We start from the raw sequence: 25,982 nt of genomic DNA, 5'->3' as shown, positions 1-25,982 counted from the left end.
TCCACGTGCTGTTGGCAACTTGGGTAATTATGTCGTGTCCGTGTCTCTAACCAGCCCCGTCACACGAAATTGCAACCTGACACCGGTCGTTCTCTCGCTTCATCCTTGAAAATCACGGCACCAACCAACCCATATATATGTACGCATTGTTTTCAATTAATCCTTTTATTCTGCACCCTCTAAAATTGCTTGCTCGTGAACCGCCTACGAATGGTCGGTGTTTTCAAAACAGGACGATTATGGTTATTAAATGGCCGTCCTCCCTTCACTCTTCTTCACACGCCTGCACCTTCACGAACGTTATTAAAATCGTGAACCAACCCTTTCCATCGACCAGAAGGGGCAAGTTTTTCTGCCCGGTACGAAACTCGATTAACGAAATTGGACGACGACGCCACAGATGTTGTTAATGATGAGTTACTTCAATTGGTTGTAGAGAATATTGCCACTTTCGCTCGAGTTCCAACGAAGAACGTTGCCAACGTCAGACTATTTCTACCTAAATAGAAGAAAAATAGAAATTACAGTGTTACTTGGATCGTGAAGATTGTTTTTCGATAGAGGTTTGTTAAATGATTTACCTTCTATCAATTTCAGTTCAAGCAATTACAAGAGTCTCTTTGCATAATGGAACTTGGGTATATCGTTAGTGGACGTTTACAATACACAAGATGCAAATTGTTAGTATTAGTAAACTCCTTTGCATACCACTGACAAGTTTATTAATGAAGCAAATGAAATTCTAGAAATAAAGTTTTGGAAATAAGGGTCTTTTAGATATATTTTAGAAACAAATCCAAACTACAATGGTTATACATTATTAATACGTATTATTGATATGTATTAATATACATTATTAATATGTATGAATCTGTAACTGTATTAGACACTTTTATAACAGTCCATGTTAATAACAGTCATCTATGTTTCTTAGATTCGTTGCTCTACTCAAATATAATTCTGTTTTGCCAAATTATACCGTCTTCCCCTTTAAAGTCCTTTAGTTTCCCTTTGTACCATACGAACCTTTAACTCGGTATCTTCAAACAGTTTCTCAGCCTCACTGCAACAATCATTGAGTTCCGTGGTTTATTCTTTCTAATCTGCGAGGATTAACATTGACGAATCGGCTGAGAAGGGAATTATACTCGGGAAGAGCAGAGAGATTCGAAAAGAGCAAGAACTGGGTCGAGAGACGTTTTTAAACGGAACAGCGACATTCTAAAAACTCGTCAGCAAGCAAAAGTCGATATCTAGGTCTGATGCCAAAGAGTGAATCAGGTTTTACGCTTCTCATTTTCTTCTTTATTCCTTGGATAGGTCTAGAAATTCCATCGTTCGAAAGGAGCAATCGAGTTAATCGTCACTCGAATTCCGAGGTCCTAATTATGCGTTCTGGATAGCAATCCGGGCGGTGAGTTTAATTACTCCCGATAATCGAGTAGATCCTTCCTAACCTCCTTCTCAAAGGACCTACGGAACAGATTGCAGTGACTCGAGGTGCTATTCCTGACATCGAGCCGGAAATCAGGGAATATAAATGAGAGACACCTTCGACGTAAGGGGATTGCTTGGTGGCTCCATGATTCCCGTTTGAGTAGATAGAACTTCACCATTGAAGTGTCAGGAACGTGATTGCTTGTATTATTTAGAATTCTCTGGAACTTCAGCAGCCGGACGTATTTTTAACGTTCTTGTCAAATATCGACGATCTTCGAACTTTCAAGACGTTATTTTCTTTTGAAATTTCGTTATACTCAACAATACTTTCAGAACCTGGGGACTAAATATAAAGAATCCATCGATCCTTGTTTCTTGAATAACAAAAGCAATGTGGTTGAACGTACAGAAACTTCACTTTTATTTTCTCCTATTTGCAATTAGAAAGTTTTCTTATTTCCTAGAGAATTTAAAAGTTTAACTGAGGATCGCGCGAGAAAAATATGATAACTTCAATTTTTTCTTGATTTTCTGAATCTTTTTGTCATTTGGTGTCTAGAGAGAAATACTTCAATACGAGACAATTGATGGAGTTAAATCCACGATGGTTCATAAGAAACGAATGATATTAGTTCAGTTGTCATGTATTAAGTCGTCCGGAAAGTGTCTTTTTTTTACAGACATGTCTTTTACAACGATGCATCTTTATACAAACATGAAACCTAATCTGTCGAACGTTATAATCTTTATCTTGATAGAATAAAATGGATCATACGTAATTCGATAAAATAATATAAAACGGAAAATGTTGTGCATCCATTATTTCCTTATAAAACGAAAGAAACTTTTCGGACGACCTAATATATTAAGAGAATAATGATTGAAGAGTAAGAGTTAAGCAAAGATCGAGGTAACCAATAATTTATTTAAAATGATAGAAGGGATTTGTAATAATGCAATCATTCTTATAACGAAGCCATTATGGCAGCCATAATGCAACGTCAGAAATTACATGCAACATCAAGCCATTGTCATGGCAACGGTGTTAGCTTCTCTGTAGTCACTACATAAACTAAAGCGGGTGGTTTCTGGGAGTACAAACTCTGACCAGGGGGTGGCTTTACTACTCCATAAATCGCAAGACATTGGGTTGGTCGTGTTCCTGACATTACTGAATTCAGTGTGTACAACCAGATATTTATTACATGTGTAATAATTCATGAGCCGTGTTCTGTAAATTTCTTATTAGGAGATTTCTTTGTCCCGTGGTATCCACGTGGTGCAAGTTGTGCACCTTGCGTTCATAGAAATACAGAAATTTTCCTTCCTCTCCGGAAATTGGAAATTGCAAAATTTATCAAGGTAGGAGAAACACAGTGTAATTTATATATTACAGACGAAGAGAGATTGAATATTTATAGATTTAAATGATCTTTGCGGAGTTCTTGATTGACATATGAAACGCGAATATTATTCAGAATAATTGAATATACTTTGTAATACAGAGGAGGATATTTGTTATCTCTGGGCTCTGAATATTTTAATTTAGTGAAATATTCCACTAATTAAGCGTTTAGTCTCTTCTTCTGAATACCAATGAACAATCCTATTTTCAGAATTAATTCATTGTCATTATTTATTCACAGATTTTTTCACAAAACTACCGAATTAAGGTAATTTTTCTGGTATCATCGAGATCTACTGGCACCTAAAAACTTCATATGAACTTTCCATTTTAATCATCGTGCTTGACCTGCAGTTCTTTTCAGATTTAAATATTTCTTTTCATTTCAGAAAAATATAAAATGTCAAAAGATTAAAATATATCGATGAAATTAACACGTGGTATAGGAAACGATCTATGTCGAACAAACTGTATCATAAATTCCAATTAGCAAACGATCGAGTTAAATATTCTTGGAATGATCCCTTATTGAATAACAACGGGAGAGGATTGTTTAGAAATTCAAGACATTCCCAAGGGATTTCGTGTGTCCTGTTACAGTTCAGAGTCAACCATTCGCTCGTATAATGAATACTAATACGTCTCTTGCATCGAGCTAAGTCTAGATAAAGGAGACTGACATCCCTTGTTAGTTTGTCGTTGATTGAGCAGGGTATGCCGGAAGAGGTGAAACTTTTAATTAGTTACTGATCCCTCGGACAATATAATTCCTTCCTGCGGGACGGTAGCATGACAGGAATAAATTGAAATTGCTCCACTCGCTGGTTTAACATCCTTTCGGTTAACTCCTTGGCTTAACGATTGAGAAAAATCGCCCTAATCGAACATCTGAATCGTCCTACTGAATGGATTACCCAATTAAATCGATCTCGCGATCGATGAACACAAGCTGACGCTTTATTTATCTTCCTCTATAGGATAATCTTGTAGAGATGAGAATTATAGAATCTGTTTTGACCTTCTATAAAGTCTTATTCGAATGTTTGTCCATTTATGGCAAATTCAAAGGCGATACTTAGCGAATTAGTAATAGTTAGTAGGTACAAGAAATCCCAACTCAAGATTTCATTTCATTAATTATTATGTTTGCAAAACTAATGAAACTATTCAGAAAGAGAATTCTAATTTGTTATAATTTCTCATTATGACTTAAGAGTCACGAGCTATTAATTGCTATGAATAAACTCTTTGATGTCAAAGGAATGGTATAACAGGACAGTAAAACAATTTGAGTATTAAGATGTATAAATAAATGTAATTTTTAACTCACATGAAGTTATAGAGTCAAAGAAGAATAAATCGAACCAACCATTGAATATTAAATATTTATTTAAGCATAAGTTATCAGAAACGGTTCCTTTTAAAAACAGTACCTTTGTTCACATATTCCTCCATGGTCTTCTGCATATTTATTATTTATCTCGAAGGTATCTCGACTTTTGCGTAGCGCAGATAACTGCACAAACGTTCTTTATGACATTTGACAGATTCTATTAAGGAACTCGTATGGTCTCGTTTCGCGTCTGTCTTTGAACATGGCCTCTCCCATTTGCGTTTCCAATCGTACGATGCCAAGTCTTCTACACGTAACTTGTATAAACTTAAAACAACGATTGTTCTAGCTTCAAGGTAATTGTAATTGGTTCGAGTCCACGTTGGCTCCGTGTGCGAGAGATAGTTTAGTATTTAGCATTCGATGGTGTCTTTTGGCGAGCGGAAGAGGAGAAAGCGGGAACCTGGAATTCGTGCAATGTCGCTCAAATTAATCCGCTTGAAGAATCAAATCCTTTGGTGGCGATGCGTTTAGAAGCCTCCATGGAGCACAGGAACGCCGAGACATTTTTCGTAGAAAACCAAGCGTGTCATACCCCTTTCCTATGAAATTTATTAAATTTCTAGCTGCCTCTTTTTACCTTCAATCTGTACCTTTTCGAGACTCCGTTTAAGCCATTACCTTAATCATTTCGGTTTTGAGATAATTACATTTCTGCGGTTTATATTCTGACTCAGAATTTGCCTAATGATCTCCTCTCTGTATAATTATTTAGGAATTGGAGGAGCGTGAAAATTTGTTTATTGCTTGAAACTTTGTATGCAAATTACCAAATATTTCTATCGATTGATTTGGAATGAAAGAGATGAAAAGTTGCGTTATGACAATTATTATCTATAGAAGTTTCGGAAAAAGAGTTAAGAATAAGTAGAATATGGTTGAGCTCCGTTTATGCGAACTTGTTTGGGGACAAGTAGCTTAATAATTGGAGTTCATATAATAGGAATCTACTGATCCTTCTCATTTTCGTTCATACAATAGGAGTTCGCGTTCAGACAAGTAGATTCAATCAGCAGGTTCCTCTCTTGTTTAATATCTTATTAACAAATAATATAATACTAGTAAATTGGTAACAAGTTGTAGGTTATAAACTCCTCTTTCACAGTTTCATAACTTTTTGTCGAATAGGATAGTCAGATAATTTAATTCACTAATAATATTATATCAGTTGCGCAAGAGAATCCTCGAGTTATTTTAATCAGGAATCAATTAAAATTTCACTCAGACGAATTAAGTTGATGGGAAGGAAGAAAGCGACAGGGCTCCATGACGTTCCAGCAATAAAAAGAAGAAGAATAAAATCTATAGGATCATCATTATCTTTTCGCGCTGGAGATCACATGAAATTATACACATACAGAGGAATACAGAGACAGGTAGAGAAGTGTTAGAGGATTGTTAGGGATCTTGTTGAAAAGTTATTAACCATCAGTGATTATAGCTAGGTGACAACGTGGATATGCGGTCATTAGAGTTTCTACGAACGGAAGTAACTATATCGCCGTTTCTCGGTGAATCCTAAACCCGCAACGATCGACCTGGACACGTTTATGGACAGTATAATGGCAGGATCGTCAAGGGGAAATGCCACGGAATAGGATTGCGTCTCGGTGAACGCGAATATTCTGTTATAACTATGAGGAAACCCGCAGGATCCGGCTGCGGTGATCCTTGTATTATCCTCCATGCATCTCAACGTGCAAGGATAGAGACAGCAGTTCAAGGATCGTTGCGAATCCCGTAATCGCGTAACTGCATATCAGATAGGCGTCATGAACGGGTGATTTGCTATTTCGCGAATCGTCTGGACATAAAGCTCTTGATTTGGCAACCATTTTCGAAACGATTACCTTAGCGAGTGTGATTTCGCGTATCGGATCTTGCATCTCTTGTTTGGATCTAGTTTGCAAGATTCGGTGATAGAAAATGTATTCCGACGAAGGATTTTACTGTGAACAATATTGTAATTTTCAAGCTTGCATTATATCTTAAATCTGAATTCCAAATTTCCTCAATTGTGGTTTTTGAAAAAGGGGTGAGAAGTTTGTCAGGTAAAGTTATTCGATAAGAAGTTTATTAGAATACAAGATCTGTACGCTGTATTGGAAGTCAAGAGAAAATTATTTTATGAGGGCATCTTTCGATCTTTGAAGCTTTCAATGAAATACGCATAACATTTTTTTTTAAATATGCATATTGAAAATCGATAGAAATTTAGTGCTAAATTAAAGACAATTTAAATAGATGTTTCGTTTTATACAAACATATAACTTGTGAGATTCGAGAGCTGCTTCATTTCGCGTTTATTATTTCACGTTATAACAAACCTGAAAACTTCCGTGATTACTCTTTAAATTTTGTTTACGATCACAAGTGAAGCTGGTCTATCTTTCCTCTGATTTCTTTATTTTCCCCAGGCTGATTAATTTTCCTTTTCGATTTCGTGTCTCGCTATCTGTGAGACTAGAATGCTGGATTTGCTCTTGGGATTTCCACAAACTATAAATCCTTGCGTATAAAACGATCCGCTCGTAAAACGAACAGATGTAACGCAAAAAAAAAAAAAAAGGAAGAAAGACTGAGGAGATTATTCAAATAGCGGAGAATCAATATTTCGAACCATCTAGGTATCTAGGAACGTTTTAATTTTGCTTTCGATGTTGCGGAAAAATTCTGGATATATTATAAATATTTGTTAAAAACATTTTTTTTAATTCAGTGTGATGTCTTTATCTGACTGCATAATAGTGTATATAACTATTATGATATTTTATATCGTGAAAATTTAGCGAGAAATTGTCAGAAAAGATATAAAAATTGGATATATTGAAATAAAAATGGAGAACAAAATTTCTACTATTTGTTTCCAGTGGAGATAATTATTTTACAAAGTTTGGTCATTGTCGTGTGATTACACCGGAAACAAATTACTCGTCCTATCTAATTTATGTCGATATCCCGTAATCTCGTTGGCTTCGACGTATTCGGTAATAAAGTTTGATAAGCCATCCATCCATCACGATGAACTGCACATAAATCATATTTCGTTCGCTTCCATGCATCGATTGAAGTCTTCTTATGTTTAAATACTCGGATGCTAGGACATATGAAAGAATTCCTATAAATTCTCTCAAACCAAATTGATTTGGTTTGCATATCATTGGATAATCTTCTCGAAGAAAACTTCTTTCTGCCAAGTATCGACCCGCTAAGCCCTATTATTATCAGGATAGTTACAACTCAAACTTTCCTTCGTTTCTTCTTTTCAATGAAAATTTATGAAAAAAAATCAGGAATATTTTACCTAGTGGCGTACACGTCTGTGAATTTTTCAGAATTTTCGACTGGAAAATCGATAAAAAAAAAAAAAATTCAAATTCACATTGCTTGTCAAGAATTATTCTCCAATCCTAAAATTATTCTACAAATTCCAATTCTGAAATTCTACATTCTAAAATTAATTTTTTAATTGAGAAAGGAAAGGAAGCAAAATGCTTTAAGACATTGTTTTGTAGGTTGGTGGACTTTTCAATCTTACAGTTTTTATCGTTTATCGTCAATTAATTGGGATTATCGTTAGATCGTGAGCAATACTTTGTGATCGATATTCCGCGATTGTCAAGGTATTTGCGCGGTGCTCATAATTGTCCAGGATTTTGAACGGCCGATTAAACCGGACCGTTCGCAAGAGAACGCATCGAACGCCAATCACCGGCGTCAGGCATGTGTACATACCCCCGTTGCACGATGTACACATATCAATTTGCATTCAGTATAAATAAGTCGTGCGTGTGGGCGTTGTTGCCCTAAATGCGCCCATATGGATAGCTCGAATTTACCATTGCAGCGTAACGTGCAAATCAGCCGTCCGATAACAGCGGCAGCTTCCACGTGAACAATAATATTGTCCACAAAACAACTGTACCTATGATTTACGTTTATCATGCTCGGTTAATGGCACTATCATACGGAAACGATATACTCCATCTTCGTTCAATTATCACGATTCTAACGTTCGTTTCTGTTACGTAAATACCACGCTATGAGGATTTACTCGCCTTGTCATGTAGAATATTCCTGAAGAATCGGATTCAAAGATCAAGAAATTCGCTTTTATTTCTTATCCCCTTTGTAGATTGTGGATTTTATAGCGATATTCGACAGAGAATTCAGGTAACAAGATGTATGCGCGTGTATCATTTCATACTATCTATGAAGGAATTCTTGAAGAAGCCGAAACCTTGCGTTTTATGCATATACGACGTTTCGAGAGTTGCTGTGTGAATTTCCTTCCGGGGTGTGCGCTATTTCGAATGCACACAATGGAAATACTCAAGCGACGAGTAGCTAAAGACAGTTTTAAAATTTAAATTTTCATCGAGACTGCGCCAGACACGATCACTTTTTTCACGTTGCTTCTTTCTTTGAAAATTTTTAACAAATGCACCTTTTACGACAAAGAACGCTACAAGAAATAATTTAATCAGGTAATTCAATTTCTGACATCATCATATTAAATTTCTCCGTACTATATTCGCGCATAAGTTCATATCCATGGAAAAGCATATAGTTCATAGTTAATGCAATATGACGACAGAGTCGGAAGCGTGGATAGATTTTCGTGACTTTTTTATAAGGGAACGAGGACAAATTTCGACCACCTGTCGCGTTCAGGAGGCCTAATCAGTAATCAGAACTTAGCAGATGGTCGTGTCCACCTGTCGGATTTCCTCGCGAAATGTCCGGCACATCGCTAATTAATTGTCCGCAGCTTCGATCAGCTAGGCACAATTAAATTAGGTTGCGTGCGTCGCCTCTGAAATTCGACGTTAATGCGTTTAACAATTTCGCATTCCCTTCTCCACCTAATTATGCTGTGGATTTACAAGTGCAGATTTCCCATTCCCAAAGCGCTTTTTCTAATTTTTACTTATAATGCTTTAACAACTCTTTATGTCAACTTTTTAATATTTACATTCAATATTTTCTTCCTTTTATAATTAATAAATATGATATAAGGAACGAAAATATTCTATCTCTTTTAAATACACATTTTTCATTTTCCACCTTTTACAAAACTTAAATAAAGAAATTGAGAAAATGTTACAGTAAAATGACGGCCTTTGTAAGTAAATTCCCATGCATACGTTGGAACCTTTCACCTGGAAATTGATTGCGTAAGGTTCGCCTCTCTTCTTCTGACCAACGTTCCTCCTCGTTGCGATCGTTGAATTTAGATGCGAACTATCCTTGTTGCGCCAGCAATCGTGGCTGCTGTCATTGTCCTCGATACTTTTCTTTTTCTGGATTCTTTTATGCCGTCAATGCCACTACTATAGCAAAGTTACAGTACAATGTTCTTCTTTGAAAGAGTTAAAATTGTAAAACGTATTTACCTTCATAACTCCATTATGATCTTATACAGTTCTATTTCTTTGCTTTTACTGTAATTATTGCGTACATTGAATACATTGAAAAGAAAATTAATATGTAACAAAATATTTCTTTCATGATAATTAATTAAGATGAGTGTAATTAAGATAATGTATTGAATTATTCAGAAAGATCGTTGCGTTTCCAAAACTGTAAACATTTAAGAAATAACGAAATGTTTAATTCGAATAAATGTTACTAATTGGACATTGTATACGAAAAAGACTTAAAATTCTTCACAAACGAAATCATGAAATTATCATAAAGTTACAAATATTACCATATAAAAACACAAGTTATTTAATAAAGTTCTAATTTTATAAAATGTAAATCAAACTTAAAAAATTTCACTTCAAACTTTTTTACAGATTTCTTTATAAATTTATCCAACATCCCGATAATATAAAATTGAAACAATTGTATCGCGAAACATTTTTGTTAAAAATTCGATAAGAAAGGCGAAGATTTTAACAGGCTGGAAAGACAAGGTCAAGAATTTAACCGCGTAATTTAGATTGACGGGAGCATTGACCCTATTTCGCCAATGATAGTACGTATTGTTGGAAAAGGTTATGTCTTGAAAGGCTGGTCCACAGCTGTCGCCAGTATCAAGCATAATGCCGCAAAGAACACGTGTGCTGGCTTACTGCGCATCCTACTCGCGCAGTTTACCAGAGACCATGGACAGTGGCACAGCTTGTCGATCGCAAAGTAAATTTTTCTAATTACTTCACTTAATATTGCGTGTAATCAGTGTGCCGTGTTACGTAGTTTCACAGACAAAGTGCAAAGGACACGTTATTTCCTTGGTATATGTAATTTCTATTAATAGTAGCACCTTAGACAAGAAAATAAAGAGTCACGACGAGCGTTTAAGGTGTCAAGCGAAAGAAGAGCCTAACAACTTGAGTCAAAACAGTGCAGGTAAGCACGTAAAGTGTCTCTATATTTAAAAAATTTTGATTTAGAACGTTATTTATTCGATATACGGAAATAATTGTAATAATTACATACATCGTTTTGAAACTCTTATATTTGTTATTACGTATTTTAATTTTATTCTGAATACATATTAATTTTGATGAATAAAATTGAATGTAGTGTTTGGTAAAAAAAGAAAGGGAACAATGGCTGACTGGTAGACCGGTATTTTGTGAATGAATGAAAAGAAACAAACATTTCCTTTATTCATTTCGAGTTTTTCTATATTTTAGTGTCTATAAATATTCATATATGTGCATTTTATAAAATGTAGCTTTAATAAATGAATTTATTTACTCCTTGGTATTTGTATTATGGACTGAAATAAAAATTAGAGTATTATGTTACAATATAATAAACAGCATAATATAATAAAGTCTTGTGGACATTTTTCGCTTTCTTATCTTGCAAAAATGTACTTGTGAGTTATATCAGAAGATAAGACGATAAAAGAGATACTGTGTTCATATGATTAGTACGTGTGATTCCTTATTTGAGATAATCGTGACTCAGATTTAAATCCGCCCTATGCAGTCACCCGATATGATGAGTTTATTTCTATATTTGGGTAATACTAAAATTATTTTGCAAAAATTTATTTAGTATTAAACACAATTCTATATTTTAAAAAATAATATTTGAAACATTTTAAATTACAAACATGTTTTCAATTATTTAAAATTATAATTCCACATAGAAGTTCCATTGATATAGGGGAGGTCTCAAATTATTGTTTTAAGGCGCAGAATATATTTATCTGCTCCGAGTCTTTCGTAAAAGCAATAATAACAGAACCGTAGATACATGCATGTATTGTATATTATCGTCAATATCAATGAATAGTTTACAGTTGTACGTCGTACGATTCACATCTCAGAATATCAATATATCACAGGTACAGAAATATTTCATTTTTATATCATTTTCTGTAACTCAAAATTAGGATTAAATTATTGCAAAGAACGGTGTATGTGTGTATTACGATCAATTTAATTGCTATTAATCATTGCAAAAATATATGTTTGAAATATTGAACTAGTTTTTTCAAGAAAAGTAAAATTAAAGGAACATTTATAACGTAGATCTCAAGGAACGCAATTCGTTACGAGAACATGGTGAAATGGAAGTGAAATTGTGGCGAGTATTCCACGAAACGAGTTCTCGACGATTACCTTCACTCCGCTCGATGATGTGTTTCTAATTTCCTCTTGCTCGCTTCGTCAACAAAATGTGAGTAGAACACGTCAGATAATATCATTGCAACTTTATTATGTCGTACTAGATTGCGTAACTATTGAAAAGTATTGCATTTTATGTGAAATATCTGCGATATAATTCTTAATTCTTATCACATTATATCCCCTTTGCTTTTAAAGTGGAAGTTATAGATCTCTCTAATAATTATTTCTAATCTTACAATAATCCTTCAAATATTACAAAAAATCCTTACAATAATCCTTCGAAGATTAAAACGTAGAATATCTTAAGTTAAACGCGCTGTAGTTATCTTAAAGCCGAAACAGAACGGATATGTACACAAAACGAAGAATCTTTAAATATTTAATATATAAATACATTCTGAGCAAAAGTAACAAAAGACACTGAAGTCATCCTTTTGTTAGAAGTTATTCGTCATTAGAAAGATATATTCACCACATTAAGAATTCACCATCGTTGCTCAAATCAATTAGGGGATTTCTCTATGTCACCTTAATTTTTATATCCAATTCTTATACCTGTACAGCTTGTTGTGCAATTATCTTAAAATCAATCTCTATCTAGTATCATGGAAATACCATACTCAATTCATTAAACCTATAGAATTTCTTCGATTCTATATATTTGGTTAATATAATAGAATCGTTCACAGCAACTATCCTCTAATAATATCGAGCAGTATGTGCATTTTACCGAATCGCATAACGTTATCGGTGCTAAATCGCGACGACGTCATGTCACCATGCCTTAAGCAATCGGAACCACCATATGTCGTCATCCTCGGCAAGCATGTTAATCGTGAAACTCTCAGTATGTACAGTAAATCTTGCCACTCGATACTTCGTCTCTAAAAGCTTGACAAACCCATTCAGTGGCCGAGTCCCGGATGCTTATACAACATCGAGCAACTGTCGTACGAAGCGAGCATCGTGCGAGCATCTGCGATCGTCCAGTACATCTGACGGCAATACACACCGTCGACGACGATGATACATGCAGGTGTTGATCCCATATCCGCTTGTGAGAGCGGTTAACGCCGCCGCGAGTCACGTGTGCTTGATTTACTCTCGTCCTCGCGCACGTTCTCTCGTCGAATCGCTCTGCCTCTGTCCCTCTCTCTCTCTCTCTCTCTCTCTCTCTCTGTCTGTGTGTTTCTCGTGGTTCCATAGGTGCTCCGTAGAATTCTGTTAAATCATGTCAGGTCGTGTTGGGCCGCTTCCTTGCATCGCCTCGTGCTCGTCGTGTCGCGTTCCTCTCCGGCTATCCAGACTCCACTCACGCTGTTGCACGATTTGTGGCACGTCACGCCTCTGTTAAATCACGTTATTTGCCATATACAATCGGATCGCTTCATCCACAGATTTACCTGATCATCGAAGAGTTTGTTAGGTATAACACATTTGTTTCTTAATCTATATATCTTGAATTTTTCCGTCATAATTTCAGAACAGACAGTACATATGTATCTTCTCTTTATTCGAGGTTTAAATTGAACGTGTCAATCAAAGTATGTTTCGCTGTTAACTTGTTTCCGAGAAATGACCATTCGTTTTAATAGATAATTAAGTTGCATGAATAAAAAATGATAAAGTTATTGTCCAATCATCCTTTCGATAGGATGATAGATATAACTTATTGTTGTCAAGCAATTTTCAAAAAATGGCTGTTTATGTCGGAGGATATTGGCTATAAAATTACCTTTCAATCATTCTTTTCATAGGGTAGCAGGTAATTTTCGCTTCAAAAACTTCCATTGTAAAAATGTGCCAAAGTTGTTGGTCAACTATTGTATATAAAATATTGTCAAAGGGATAAAATATTGTGCAGAGAGATAGAGTTATTTTGCTAAAAACCAAAGCTTCATATGAAAAAATTCTATTACATGCTACTGGTTTCCTTTTTTCTTTAAATATCTATAATATCTATAATAATTTCTATATATATTTTTAGATTAGTTTAAAAATTCACCAATATAATAGGATAGTTAGTTGTCGTTACAGCGTTAATGAAGTTTCAGAATGTTTCATATAACACAAATAATATATTCATAGAACGTGTTTACAAATGTTGCTATTCGTAAACTGTTTAGTTATTCATAAAGATGTAGATAGGATGTGTGGAAAGTCAGTTTTCTTAAGATTGGTTAACTGAAGCTGGAACGCTCTTGATATTCGCCAATTGCATACGGTGAAAAGTGAACTGAGACAAGTAATTTGCCGAGTAATTTTTAGGCGCTTGAAATTGGTGGTACGTTTAATAGCCTTCTTATGTCAGTTCGAGGGTTAATTGGTGGTAGATTAAAGCAGTGTGTCGTAGCGTTCGGTGCAATTACACTATGGCTCGTGCAATCTTCGTGGGACTTATTAAGAAAAGGAAATAGCTTAGTTCTGAGTATATTCTTACACCCAGTATTAATTTTACTCAAACTGTATTGCGTGTCAAGAAAAGTTGCTGCTTTATATATTTTATAACTGATATAAATAACGTGAAATAACTAATTCGAAATTGATACATTACAAGCGACGGACAAATTTGATTTATAAATCATACGCTGTAATCATAACGACTAAAACAGATTCCATTATTTTCTCTAATTTTCTTCTATTTTTCAATCAAATGTTGCATCCCATTATCCAAACAGATGGTAATTTTGATTAGACGAATTCATCTGTGCAACTAAAGTTTCACTCAATAAAACGAAACTAATCAAAATCTTTTTGTACGATTCAACTAATATTACTAATGAAATTTTGCAAGTCGCAACTTACTACATAGTTATCAACACTAATAAATTCCCTTGCTGTTTTTGACGAAAGTGTACATAACGTTTCGTTAATTTTAAGCACGCCAGTTTGTCATGCTTACCTCTTTCTCCTTCTGGCAGTTTTCTCCGTCTCATGACTATCGTCAGGAGACAGAAAGAGAGAGAGAGAGAGAGAGAGAGAGAGAGGGAGAGAGAGAGAGAGAGAGAAAGAGAGAGAAAGAAATAGTAGCCTGAGCTCAGGAAGCTGAGATATTCTCTGGCGGCGAACTCCGGGCAAGTTATTTCAACTGCACGGCGAAACTGATTTCGGAATTAAACGTACGGCAGGAAAGGTCGTTGGTAAAGTTGCGTTTCGCGAACGCAAAGCGGAAAAGCGACTGCGGTGTGAACGACTGGCCTGGGAATTAGGCGTATAGCTGCAGCTGCATCCTTTCAAAGTGGCTGTTGTTAACTTCGACGAGAGTATTTGTAGTTGCCGTCACTGGTAACTTGAAGCGTTCATTGTTTTTTAATACGCCGCGCTCTGAACGCGGGATTTTCATCGTCTCACTTCGAGGACTCCCGTTTCTTGGCAATCGTGGGAAATTGTTGGAATAATAATATTATTTCAAACTACGCTCTTGGGCATTTAACGGTGTATTACTTTGTATTAAAGTAGATTATTCAGTAGAGATTATTTTAGCTTGTAACTTCTGACGGCGACTACTTAGGTCTATTCGAGATTGAATCGTATTGTTCCTTATATTGCATTGTTATATCATTATTTCTGTTTCGTTGTTCGATGGAGTCTCTTCGTATGTCAAATCGAAGATCGTTAAATTTCTGACCCTAAGCAGTGACCATAGGGGCAATACATATAACTAAACTTATAAATATAACGACTTAACTTTTGAAATAACCTAGGTAAGACACACTGTGATTTGATAATCGCGTATTCACAGTGGTTATAAAAAAATACCTCCACGTATCGTACCAGTGAAGTTAAAATATCGAATTCTCGTTTCTTCTTCTCAACATTGCAAATGAGTTCGGAACGTATCGAAATACTCTTGGGCTTGAATTTTTCTTGTCGCGGCACATCTAGATGGCTTTTTCCTCTGGCTGATGACTCCTTAACGAGGCAAGTTTTAGCAAACGATCGATGCTGACGTATTGACACGGTCGCCTCTTCGTTATTTATTCTTCTGATTTGAATGAAGCTACCGGAAATGTTTCCATGCCGCCCTCGCAAACGCTTGGTATAACTTTAGCGTCGACTGTATAATGTCGCGGTCGGACTTGCTCGACCTGTACGCTGATACTTTCACGTAATACTCGTTGTAGAATTCGAAACTTTGTCGTTATCGATTCCACGATTTGTCTGTACATACCGCGAGCTCGACGGAGTCGTTGGAGGTCGCCGATGGAATTCTGAATTAAAATCGCATGCATCGATAGCGGGTTTCTTGTAATTTCTAAATATAGATGGGATCTGAAGCAACTTGAGGAAAATAAAAATAAGGCTTAGCGATAAAGTTTCGAAGGATATACATAAAATTCCGGTATGATGGAAATTAAAACGTTTTACTTCTTCGCTCCAACTTTAGCTTTACGAGCGAAACTTTTAAGGAAGTTTCATTTCTTGGCCAATTATGTCTTATTTTATTAAAAGCAGTTAGGATTAAGAAGAGAAATAAAACGGGACAAAAGATCGGTCTATTAAAGAGAATAGTGTTCATTAAGTCTCCATCAATCTCCATAAAGATTGAGATTTAATGGACATCCATAAAACATATTTTTATACACTACCACTCGAAAGTATTTAGATACTTGTTTATTTTTGGCGAGATATAACTTGATCATAGAAAGATGACAGATAAGAGTAGTCGTTACTGTTTTATTCTTTGTTATTAAAGATAACGATATGGTTTTTCATACATGTTCATTAAGTCTCCATCAATCTCCATAAAGATTGAGATTTAATGGAGATCCGTAAAACATATTTCTATACACCACTACTTCAAGGTATTTAGATATTTGTTTATTTTTCGCGAGATATAATTTGACCATAAAGTTATAGAAAAAAAATAGTTATCATTTTATTCTCTATTATCAGAGATAACAATTAACTATTCGTGCGGCATATTAACTTCTACTAAATATATATTCGAAATAAATATTCTATAATTTATATATATATATATTCCCAGATTGGTTTCTTTGGTTAATATAATTACGTTTCATCGCTAATGAAATTTGAAAATGTTTCACATAACACGCGCAATATTCACATAAAATATTCTATGGCCGATGTTCAAATACTTTCGCGAGCCAGTGTGTTAACGATTCCTGCATATCCTTTTTGCAAACTTAGGCAACCTTTTGACGATAGAAAAACACGATTGACAAAAAATCAACTTAGCTAGGAGATAGAGATAAGCGTGATTCTGAAAGGACAACCATGACGTTGGGAGTCGAGAAACCGTGGAAAATTTCGTTTTCCCCGAGTCCTCTCTCCTCGTAGCAGCAACGAAACACCGACTCGTCTCGATTTTCCACGCTACACCATCCACTCGTTTTAAAACAGAATTATTCAAGAAAAATTCCCGACATCGCGTCGTTCGCCACGGAAGATTGTTATCGCTGAAAGCCCGGCTACGTTTTATACATATTTACCACGCTAATTACACAGTACGCCGCGGAGACGAGATCCGCATTACGACGCATAAAGGATACACGAAAGGGGTTGGGGGTGGGAGGTTGAAAGAGGATTTACATTATACCCCGTTAATTTCCATCGTAAAAAAGGACGATGAGTATTCACGGGAGGCCAGAGAACGTTGTGGCTCTGTCGGCTCTGATTACGATGGTGGGGTGAAAATGCGAGGGAAAACGAAACACAGTGAAAAGAAAAGGAATACAAAAAAAGGAGAAGAAAAGGAAATAAAGAACGAAAGAAAGGAAACGTAGCTACCGGTTTAAAGAACCATTCCTGTGCCGCTTCTAAGGAGAACGTTAAGGGATATTGCGAGGGTTGTCGCGTCGAGAATCAACCTCGAAATTATACGACGCACACGCAGCAAGCTTTTTCATTCGCGCCAGCCTGTTTTACAAAGCGTGAGCTCGAACAGAAAAAAGATGATAGAGGAAGGGAGAAAGAGAGAGAGAGAATTGGGGGTGGGAAGAGTTGCCGATACACCGCGAGATACGTATGAAATATTCATGGAACTCTGTACGAGTTCACCCCTTTCGTTAGAGTGAATCGAAGGTGGGACGGACCGGTTCCACGTTTCAACCCATAGACAGTCTTGTTTTCGAGAGGGCATGCAAATCACGACTCGATGTCGATGCGTCGCGTCGCGCACTAAATCGAATTTCAGATAAATTCTTGGAAACTGGGCTCTCGCGACGCTTTGAGAAATACGTCATGAGAACACGCTGATGGAAATAAAATCTCGATACTTTGCTGCCGTTTTTTCACGATACACATGTATGCGCGTGTACAGGTTGTTTGTTGCGTTTGTAGCCCAACTCGGTTGTGATCGTTACCTCGCGTAATTGAAGAGTTCGATTCCTGGCGGATAACGTAGCCAAGGTTTTATTTCGGTTGAAACGACGCTGTGCTGGCTGGATGGTGATGAAGTATGGTGCAGCGATGTTTTGCGCGTGCTACGGTGTCGTTTGTAAAGAAAAAAGCCCGATATGATAGAAGGGTCAGAAAATTGGGATGGGAAAAGAGATAATCTTGGTATAGTGGATTAATATTTCGTCTAGTAGCAATGCTGATGAAATTCTCTATCGAACGAGTGACTGTAGACCGAGTTGCAAGATCTTTCTATTTGGAAATTTCGTGAGTTTGAAGAAAATTCGAATGTGTTGCAATTATTGAGATTTTTTTGAAGAAGTTAACTCTGAGGTAGGAATATTTATCTCAAGAAATAGAAAAATATCGGTCGTCGCTAATTTTTTACAAGATTCTATAAACAATTAAACCGAAGAATTGTATCATTTACGAAATAATGTGTAAATTATTATATTCTATTATAAAATATAATAAAATTATAAAACGAAAATTTGCAAATTCAAAGAAAAGCTTTGCTATTTTTCAATTATCTTCAGTTTTCCATCTTCTGTATGGTATGATACATCGTCTATGGTGAAATCTTGATTGAAGCCTACAACTATTCTGTGCTATTCGCTTATTCTACACGGAATATGGCTTCTTTTCGAAGAACCTCTCATTGAAACGTTGGAAATATTGATGCCATGGGCAGAGAAGCCTCTGTGCATGGAAATTAAGACATGTTTGCATGTTCACGACAGACCGCACAAACATTCCTCGAGCAAACACGCTTGATACACGGCTTCTAAAGCCACCTGTGGGAGTCGGGGAACGTTTTCCCCGGATGATGAGTAAACTTCGTGTTTCATGACGGGAAGAAATGCACAGACGGGTAAAAAAAAAGACAGCCTGTCAACGGTAACATCGCATAATTCTTTGGCTATATTCGTTCCGCGAGGAAATTAAAAGTTTACATAAAACATTGCTCCTTTGAAGTTTCCTTTTGCCGTCAGAATGTTAAAAAAACGGAAGTCAATTATGTAAATTGACTGAGAAAAGTCAAATGTTGCGTTAACGCAACGTTAATCCTTTGTTTTAACCCTTTACAGCTTGATCAGCTTCTGACAAATTATAAGCGCAGTCGTGTTTCACATTTTAAATGTCCGTTTCAGCTATCGGCGACGACTATATCTGAAGGGTTAATCCAAAAAAATCAGCTTTGTACGCCACGACGCACACGGCAGAACAAATTGCACGGTCATCCGGGAAGTGGAGCTTTTCCACGTTTCGTAGCGTTAATTAATTATCGCTTCACGTGGCAGTGGGGCCTGATGTCCCTTCGTTGCGCGGCTGAAAAATACGATTCGCGGGTAAACGTGGTAAACCCCCATAAGCAACGGAGGAGCCGGAGTAGCGGGATAAATGGCGGAATTGCGACGGTGACCCCAGTGGATAAATGTGAACTGGCACGAGACAATGAACGTGTCTGACGGTAATCTCGGATGGAATGAGTCTGGGATTTCTTGGCGAACGAAAAAATCCGGCTGCTTTTGTTGTGTGCGGCACTGCAGAGACCAGCTGACGCATGTAATTACTCGTGCACCGCGATCGAAGCCCACATACAGAGTTAGAGAAAGAAATAGGGCGGTTCTGTACCTAAACGTTTTCTACTGTTCGGTGAAAAGGGAATCGCCATCGGATGAAATGGAAATTCGACACGAGTATTTCGTCTGACTGTCGTCTGCGTGTTGGAGAACCTTCTTCGTATCGAGCAATCTTCTTCCGTATCTGACTGATTCCGCGTTCGTTTCTTTTTAAAGGGTAGAATTTCAAGTCGAGCTTCAACTCTTTGTAACTTGGCGAACTTTTGAAAAGAGCGATTTTGCCAATCTGATACTCAGAAAAGGTTTCTATACTTATTAGGAGAAAGGCATAGGGGATTTAAAGAAGCTTTTCGAGCCCTGTCAAAAAGTTTACTCTAAGGTTAAGTTCTTTGGTTGACGCCCTATAACCAGATTTCTCTTTATATATAATTCCTTGTGTTTCTTTAAGATGAAAAATTATTAGAAATTTTTATTCCTTTCCGTTTTAAACGCTTTTGACTTTCCGTGCAATATTTCTTAATCTTTTTTGAAACTACAAATTCTCCGAATTTTCTCTTCCAAACACTTCACACAAATTTCCCTGTTGCAATAATTTACAGCTACGAATCACCTTATCGAGGCTAAGTTCTTCATCATTTCCCCTGTAAACCTAAATCCACCGAATTTTCTGTTGTTCCAGTGACCTATTATTCCCACAATTTGCAACCAAGGAATCACCTTATCGCGTTCGAGTTCTTTGTGTTACTTTCATCGTTCCCGAATACCACGAATCCCGGGAATTTTCTCCATCCATTCGATTTCTGATTCTATTCCACGTGCCTGGCATCAGAGAGCTTCCACCGGTGATTCGTAAGAAGCGCGGTCTTTCGTTAAATCGCGTCGAATCCATCACATTTTCGAATTCCTCCGCGTAGGCAAACGTGGATAGACCAGGCAAGGAGAGAGCCGAGGAGCGTTCTGTCGCGTAGGAAATGTCGCGGTGACGGTGCACGGGGTGGTTGTAGTAAATCGATAATGCAGCGTCGACGTGTGCCCGGCTCTTCGCATACCTGCATCCATTCTCCCAGTTTCTCAGTCACTTTCCACCATGCTGCCGTTGCTCCTGGCTTTTCGAAAGGCACCGTAAGCACCGTATCCTGGGATTCCATAGACGTTGGAAACATTCTTTGCGGAGAATGGTTGCTGAAGTATTAAAACGAAAAAAAAGGAAGGGGAAGAGGGTTGGAACAGGCGGGCGAACAAGGCGGCCAACCTTTTCATAGGCTTCTTTGACTTCTCTTCGTTGCGTCTCAAAGGATTCGAGCGATGGAAGAAGACAGATAAAGCGAGGAAGTATGAAAGGGAAAGAGACTGAGAGGTTTTTGTCAATGTCTAATCTGTTATTTTTGAAATTGGCTATTTTCCGCTTCACTCTACTTATTTATTACTTTTTTCACAGCTTCTTTTTTTATTCTTGCTTCCTTAATTTCCCTCGTTTAATTGATCAATTGAAAATTCTAAACGAATTTTTCTTCTCTTTTTCTTGCTATTAATTGACGACTTGTAATGGTAAATGTTGTAAGTGCCAGATATGAGAATTTTTTAATAAAAAGTGTACGTTTGTTAATTTTGAACTTCGTGCATCATTTATTACTTGAATGGATGGGTTTCTTTTAGCAACTATTTGAATAACAAATGTTAATATGTTGTTTCATTAAGGAAATTCAAGGTTGCACTTTTTCTACTGCCTGCAGACCCATCCTCTCAAATTTGTTGTACTCCAAGTCCCTTTGAACCATTTAGTTTATAAAAAAATTTAAGCCGATATCTAAGATGATTTCAGAGAAAACTGCTTGTAGTAATTTTTTGTGAGACATCCTGTATACATCCTGATAAGTTACAGACACCGCGTTTTTATCTTTTTCAATCGCAGCGATATCGAGGATTATAATTTTACTTCTATCTCTTGCAATAATTCTAGTAACTAAAACATTGTTTTATCGCTACATTCTACATAAAATTTACATCTTTTCTTACTAAAAAAAAAAAGAAAACTCTTTTTACTCGCATCGTTGCATCACTTGAACTGCTCAATTCTTTTTCGTTCGACTCAATGGAAGATTCCATTTCAAACGAAACAACGAAACAACGAAACACGGATGCTGAATGCATCGTCACACGTCCAACGAAGAGTTTCGTGATTGTGGCTCGATCGATACGCTGTATTGTGTCGCTGCTGAATTATTTACTGCGAAGCTTTCCGGTGGCCAGGCAACCTGCACGTTCGAGATTCTTCGGCCACTTTGTTTTAGAATATCGACAGAAAATTGGGCGATGAGGATTGGCGAATGACACACGCTGGTTGGTTTTCGTATTTTTGATCAACTGGAATACGCGGAAACTTCAATTTTTAATCGTATCGGTCCATTAATGACACGCGATATATCAGAAACGCCATTTGCCACGACAGCCGTGTGTTATTTGTTTAGTCTGGCCGTGGTGTTATTAATCATTTAGAAAATGTATTTGTCATTGAGCATCTCGAAAGAGAGGTCTCCTCTATCTTTTTTTTTTTTTTTTTTTTGAAAAACTGATATGTGGTATTTGTTACTTTTGATTATATATTTGTTACTGTCCTATTGTGTAGATTGTGTGAGATATTTGTAAACCATATGCGATGTGATACTGGATAAATCTTCCAAATTTTGATTTTTATAATTCATCTGTGTCGATTTGTGTTTAAATGCACCGGTGACTATGAAACTATTGTAAGTTATATATATTGTTTCCAGATATTTAAACTTTCGCGTTCGAGGATATTAAAAAATAGTAGAATTTCCATTGTAGAATAAAATGTTTCGTAAAATATGCGATCCTCTAAGAGAAAGAGAGAGAGAGAGAGAGAGAGAGTGGTAGATTTGTATATCATTGTACCGATTTATGGGCAACTTATTGGAAAATGTTTTTTAGATACTTAAATGACTTACACCATTTTCAAAATTCATAGTATATCCTAGTTAGAGACTTATGATAATAGATAATAATGAATTTTATTAAGAAAGCAACCTAAAAACAAACGGATTTATTTATTTATATATTATACATATATTGTAATTTTGCATAAATAATTATTAATCGTCTTTTACTTCGACAACAAAATTTTCGGACACATTAAGGGCTTTAAAATATTCATGATGTTTCGGTGGAATGTAAGCTAATAAATACATTATATATTTATTTGCTTTTTTTGTCATTAGTCTCTCACTTGCATATAATGGTGGTACCTGTAAATTATAATATAATATTGGTGCTCCTCTTTTCGACGATGATTCTAAAATATAAAATTCCGTTTCAGGATCTATTGATGTTTCATAAAATATTTTATACGTTGTATTATCATACGACGAAAATATGTAATTATATTTTTCTCATAAATATCTTACAGCTTACGCAGAAAAAACATCTGATTTACACTACTGCCGAAACAAATATGAATCTCCATAGATAAATATGAAAGTGACATCTTCACACCGTTGCTCATTTCACAGCTATTTAGCAAAAAGTCTTCCATGATAAGTCGATGGAACATAAGACAAATGAAAATCTCGATATTTTCAATTTCTCGAATTACGCCACTTTCATAATCATCGGCACAAATGTAACCAAAATTTCTGGAAAATTGTCTATTGACAAAGACGGAACTTTCAGTAGATTATACGTACAGTAGAACTTCCATTATTCCAACATACCTATTAAAAACGTCACTTTTCTAAAAACCATTTTAGTCCGTTCTGTCACTTGCTAGAATACAAAATTTTTCATTGAATCGAAAGCGCAGTGAAAAATTCTAAGATATCAAATGATACTATTTTAAAAATCATAGTTTCAAATAATTTTACCCTATCCAGTAGGTGTATAATATAAAAATAGTCAAAGTAACGTAAGCAATCTAAAACACACGGAACTGAGTTTTATCGAGAGAAACCACTCGTTACAGCATCGTTGCTTTCAGCAGCTTCTCGTATTTTAATTTAAAACCATTCCCAACTTCGTTCCTTATTTCCCAACTTCTCTTCAGGTGTGCAAATATATTCGAGGCACTCGTTGCTTTCTAACCTAACCAACAAGACGACGAAACTGTAAGAGAAAAAGCGTGGAGAGAGGACGATGGTGTTCGCGTATCGATTAGCCTCTGCGCGATTTTGCCTCGCAAATTCGGCGGAGTTAAAAGAAGCGCCGCCTCTATTATTCATGCGGCGGTGCGTCATTATCTTGGGGCTATCTTAAGTGCTCGTTCTCGTAGTCAACGCTTATTGATTTTAGCTTTTAGAGTGCACCCACATTACCAAGGCCAGAGAGACGAGGAGACCTGAAAAGAAGGAGACGGAGGGACCTGAAATGAAAGAGACGGAGAGGAAAGGTTGAAGAAGAGAGGCGCGGGGACTGGCGATAGCTCGAGAGGAGGAACGAGAGCGGAAAACGACGATGAGCTCTAATTGGATTAAAATTTCATCGACGACGGGAGACACTCGCGCACAGTTTTGCCAGCACTCGAACTTTTCGTGGGTTCCACGGAGGTTCGGCTCTCGACTTTCACGTTGGATTACGAAATAATAGCCGGTGCGGATGGTGGTTGGACTAGCAAGTGTGTCACGCGAGTAACATCCAACCGCTTATATATATATATATATATATATATATATATATATATACACGTATATATTCCCTGGGAATCCGCGAGACCAGAGAAAAAGTTAATGGCTTCGAAACGAGAGCATATCGCCTGCACGCCGAACCTCTAATTTTTCGCTGAATTGGACAATCTGTTTAGGACTTCTCTTTCCCGACGCGACGGTCGATCGACCGCGTAACGTAATGAGGTTGTACTCGAATATCCGTGAAAATGCCACCCTCGTTCGCGTATGCCCGTTTCGCGAAAGTGAACGTGCAAGCCGTTCGACGAAATTACCAGCCACGCGAAGGGCTTGAAAAGTTGTGTTTGACAAATGATGTAGTAGGTATGATATAAGTACAGGTTATCGTAGGCAACTGATTATCGATTTTTAAATCCTTTCAACGACTTTCTTCCCGTTCGGACATATAATTTAGGAAATATTCGCGTGTTGATGGTTGCTGGTTTTTTGTAATCGAATGTGTATTTGATACGTGGTACTGAGCGGGATTTTGCGTCTACTAGTGAAACTATACAGTAGGTGAAATATATGTGAGTAATGAATAGAATTGGAGGAATATAAAGATTGGATAAGAAAAGGTTCTTGATGTACACTATTTTTATTTTAATTATAAGACACTAAATAATCTCTTCATATAAATGTATTTCCTGTGTTGTAGAATTTTCTATACATATTCTCTTTACATGAATCAGTACAAGAATTATCTTCAAAATTTTATGATTTTTAATTTGGACCAAGCACCTGAATCTACATCACACTTCAAAATTTCTGTTTTTGATCTCCTTACAATTTATCACTTAAAACCTCGCATCTGGAATCAATTCATTAAGTGAATAATTCCACGCGTAGAATTTCCGAATTATTAACGCTTAAAATGTTACTATACAACACGATCATAATCGTACTTCCATAAAGACGACCCTTAAGTCAGTGCATTAAAATTCCCAAGCGATCATAAAAAGGAAATTCCTGGCAGAACGTTCACTAGCATTCTTAAATTGCATTTGGACCACGTAGCCGTAGTCTTTCTACGGATCATGGTCGGACTTTTATCAGCCGTGGCACGTTTCGTGCCAAGCTATAGGCATTCTTTAAAGACATTTCGACTAACTTCACGCGGCTTTTTACCACGATCCACAGCTCGAGTCGGTGTTTTAGCCGCGTTTTACGAGCGAAATAGAACGAGGGTGTCGAGCACCATTACGCTTTCATTGGTACCCTTCATGGCTGTCGAACGCTTTTTTCCCACCTAAAAGACATATGGACTCGTAAAAATGATGTTCTTTTCTTTTTTCTTTTTTTGTTTTTTTCTTCTTACTTGGTTTCCTCAGAATCGTCGAGACGAGATTTTATTACGGTGATTTCGACCAACATCACGCGTCTACGAATGGTTTGGTGCTTTGACGATCGAGAATGGGAAACGTCTCGTCTGGTCCGATTCTCGATTTGTAGTTTTACTTTTTTCCCCCCCCTTTTCCAAGATTTTCCCAGCGACCTTTCTCCTTGTGGCGTTATTTCCTTTTGTCGTGA

At 36.6% G+C, this 25,982-nt stretch overlaps 1 protein-coding gene and 1 long non-coding RNA gene across 5 annotated transcripts in view; both read left to right on the top strand.

The window, feature by feature from the left end:
- Positions 1-25,982, top strand: part of LOC126923694 (inactive rhomboid protein 1) — a 284,985-nt gene that overhangs the window by 126,563 nt on the left and 132,440 nt on the right. The window lies entirely within an intron of this gene.
- On the top strand, positions 10,120-25,029 carry LOC126923713 (uncharacterized). The gene is made up of 3 exons (XR_007713273.1): positions 10,120-10,595; positions 11,735-11,882; positions 24,082-25,029. It is a non-coding gene; the product is annotated as an uncharacterized LOC126923713 (long non-coding RNA).

This window comes from Bombus affinis, chromosome 13, assembly GCF_024516045.1.
Source record: "Bombus affinis isolate iyBomAffi1 chromosome 13, iyBomAffi1.2, whole genome shotgun sequence".
Lineage (NCBI taxonomy): Eukaryota > Metazoa > Arthropoda > Insecta > Hymenoptera > Apidae > Bombus > Bombus affinis.
Note: the sequence above shows the minus strand (reverse complement) of the source record. Positions and strands in the feature narration are given on the sequence as shown.